Source organism: Cryptomeria japonica, unplaced genomic scaffold, assembly GCF_030272615.1.
Source record: "Cryptomeria japonica unplaced genomic scaffold, Sugi_1.0 HiC_scaffold_254, whole genome shotgun sequence".
Lineage (NCBI taxonomy): Eukaryota > Viridiplantae > Streptophyta > Pinopsida > Cupressales > Cupressaceae > Cryptomeria > Cryptomeria japonica.
Genome location: NW_026729076.1, coordinates 37,501 through 40,573, shown reverse-complemented (window position 1 = coordinate 40,573; position 3,073 = coordinate 37,501).

Genomic DNA, 3,073 nt, shown 5'->3' with positions numbered 1-3,073 from the left:
GGTCCTTCTCGCCGCATCCCTCGCCTCGCACCCCGATTGCTATGCGGTGAGGCTCCTCGGCCGCCTTGGAACTATCTGTGTATCGGACGCGTCGCGGGATAAGGGGTTGTCACTGGTAGTCGCCCCAAGCGCGTCCGATGCTTGGACCATTCCGAGGCGGACCCGAAGCCTCTTCCGTCTAGCCGTTGGGTCCTTCTCGCCGCATCCCTCGCCTCGCACCCCGATTGCTATGCGGTGAGGCTCCTCGGCCGCCTTGGAACTATCTGTGTATCGGACGCGTCGCGGGATAAGGGGTTGTCACTGGTAGTCGCCCCAAGCGCGTCCGATGCTTGGACCATTCCGAGGCGGACCCGAAGCCTCTTCCGTCTAGCCGTTGGGTCCTTCTCGCCGCATCCCTCGCCTCGCACCCCGATTGCTATGCGGTGAGGCTCCTCGGCCGCCTTGGAACTATCTGTGTATCGGACGCGTCGCGGGATAAGGGGTTGTCACTGGTAGTCGCCCCAAGCGCGTCCGATGCTTGGACCATTCCGAGGCGGCCCCGAAGCCTCTTCCGTGTAGCCGTTGGGTCCTTCTCGCCGCATCCCTCGCCTCGCACCCCGATTGCTATGCGGTGAGGCTCCTCGGCCGCCTTGGAACTATCTGTGTATCGGACGCGTCGCGGGATAAGGGGTTGTCACTGGTAGTCGCCCCAAGCGCGTCCGATGCTTGGACCATTCCGAGGCGGCCCCGAAGCCTCTTCCGTGTAGCCGTTGGGTCCTTCTCGCCGCATCCCTCGCCTCGCACCCCGATTGCTATGCGGTGAGGCTCCTCGGCCGCCTTGGAACTATCTGTGTATCGGACGCGTCGCGGGATAAGGGGTTGTCACTGGTAGTCGCCCCAAGCGCGTCCGATGCTTGGACCATTCCGAGGCGGACCTGAAGCCTCTTCCCTCTAGCCGTTGGGGCTTTCTCGCCGCATCCCTCGCCTCGCACCCTGATTGCTATGCTGTGAGGCTCCTCGGCCGCCTTGGAACTATCTGTGTATCGGACGCATCGCGGGATAAGGGGTTGGCAGTGGTAGTCGCCCCAAGCGCATCCGATGCTTGGACCATTCCGAGGCGGCCCTGCAGCCTCTTCCGTCTAGCCGTTGGGGCCATCTCGCCGCATCCCCCACCTCGCACCACGATTGCTATGCGGTGAGGCTCCTTGGCCGCCTCGGAACTATCTGTGTATCGGACGCATCGCGGGATAAGGGGTTGTCACTGGTAGTCGCCCCAAGCGCGTCCGATGCTTGGACTATTCCGAGGCGGCCCTGCAGCCTCTTCCGTCTAGCCGTTGGGGCCATCTCGCTGCATCCCCCACCTCCTCGGCCGCCTCGGAACTATCTGTGTATCGGACGCATCGCGGGATAAGGGGTTGGCAGTGGTAGTCGCCCCAAGCGCGTCCGATGCTTGGACTATTCCGAGGCAGCCCTGCAGCCTCTTCCGTCTAGCCTTTGGGGCCATCTCGCCGCATCCCTCGCCTCGCACCCCGATTGCTATGCGGTGAGGCTCCTCGGCCGCCTGGGAACTATCTTCGTATCGGACGCATCGCGGGATAAGGGGTTGTCACTGGTAGTCGCCCCAAGCGCGTCCGATGCTTGGACTATTCCGAGGCGGCCCTGTGGCCTCTTCCGTCTAGCCGTTGGGGCCATCTCGCCGCATCCCCCACCTCGCACCCCGATTGCTATGCGGTGAGGCTCTTCGGCCGCCTTGGAACTATCTTCGTATCGGACGCATCGCGGGATAAGGGGTTGTCACTGGTAGTGGCCCCAAGCGCGTCCGATGCTTGGACTATTCCGAGGCGGCCCTGCAGCCTCTTCCGTCTAGCCGTTGGGGCCATCTCGCCGCATCCCCCACCTCGCACCCCGATTGCTATGCGGTGAGGCTCCTCGGCCGCCTTGGAACTATCTTCGTATCGGACGCATCGCGGGATAAGGGGTTGTCACTGGTAGTCGCCCCAAGCGCGTCCGATGCTTGGACTATTCCGACGCGGCCCTGTGGCCTCTTCCGTCTAGCCGTTGGGGCCATCTCGCCGCATCCCCCACCTCGCACCCCGATTGCTATGCGGTGAGGCTCCTCGGCCGCCTTGGAACCATCTTCGTATCGGACGCATCGCGGGATAGGGGGCTGTCACTGGTAGTCGCCCCAAGCGTGTCCGATGCTTGGACCATTCCTAGGCGGCCCTGAAGCCTCTTCCGTCTAGCCGTTGGGGCCTTCCCGCCCCATCCCTCGCCTCGCACCCCCGATTGCTATGCGGTGAGGCTCCTCGGCCGCCTTGGAACCATCTGTGTATCGGACGCATCGCGGGATAAGGGGTTGGCACTGGCAGTCGCCCCAAGCGCGTCCGATGCTTGGACCATTCCGAGGTGGCCCTGAAGCCTCTTCCGTCTAGCCGTTGGGGCCTTCCCGCCCCATCCCTCGCCTCGCACCCCGATTGATATGCGGTGAGGCTCCTCGGCCGCCTTGGAACTATCTGTGTATCGGACGCATCGCGGGATAAGGGATTGGCACTGGTAGTCGTCCCAATCGCATCCGATGCTTGGACCATTCCGAGGCGGCCCTGTAGCCTCTTCCGTTTAGCCGTCGGGGCCTTCCCGCCGCATCCCTCGCCTCGCATCCCGATTCCTATGCGGTGAGTCTTCTCGGCCGCCGCGGAACTATACCTGTTATTGCTACTGCATCCTTCGGCTGGTAACCTCCTCTGCCGCCTTGGAACGTTCTCTTTGTCGGACGCGTCGCGGGATAAGGGGTTGGCACTGGTAGTCGCCCCAAGCGCGCCCGATGCATAGACCGCTCCGAGTCGACCTTGCTTTCAGCCTCTCACATGCATAGACCTCTCTGAGTCGACCCTGCAGCCTCTCACGTTTAGCCTTTGGAATCTCGCCTCACAACATGATTGCTATCCTTGATGCATCCCTTGCCTCGAGCCCTGATTGCTTTCTTGGCTGCATCCCTCCTCTCCTCACAGCCCGGTTGTCATCACTGCTTCATCCGTCGCTTCATGCATTCTGGCTGCTGGGCCCTTCCCACCGCACACCTCGATTGCTATCTCTT